This window comes from Lupinus angustifolius, chromosome LG20 (genome assembly GCF_001865875.1).
Source record: "Lupinus angustifolius cultivar Tanjil chromosome LG20, LupAngTanjil_v1.0, whole genome shotgun sequence".
Classification (NCBI taxonomy): domain Eukaryota; kingdom Viridiplantae; phylum Streptophyta; class Magnoliopsida; order Fabales; family Fabaceae; genus Lupinus; species Lupinus angustifolius.
Genome location: NC_032028.1, coordinates 17,751,285 through 17,751,577, shown reverse-complemented (window position 1 = coordinate 17,751,577; position 293 = coordinate 17,751,285).

Below are 293 nucleotides of genomic sequence, written 5' to 3'. Positions count from 1 at the left end.
CAGAATAACACAATCCTAGACACACTCTAAGACTCAGGCTCAGAATTGTCTTCATCAACTTCCATTCTGCTCAGCTTAGAGGAGAGACAATGAAGTTCATATTGGATTTGCTGATTCTGAGTATCGAGAGCATCCATCCGGTTAGTGATGTAGCCTCGAAGAGAATGCAGTTCATCCATAATCATCTGGTTTGAAGGCATAGATGAGGAAGATTGAGCATGAAACTCAGATGGTTGAGGTGTGCGAGGGCTAGGTTCTGTTTGGTCAGTAGAGGCAGGTTCTTTATCGGTTGA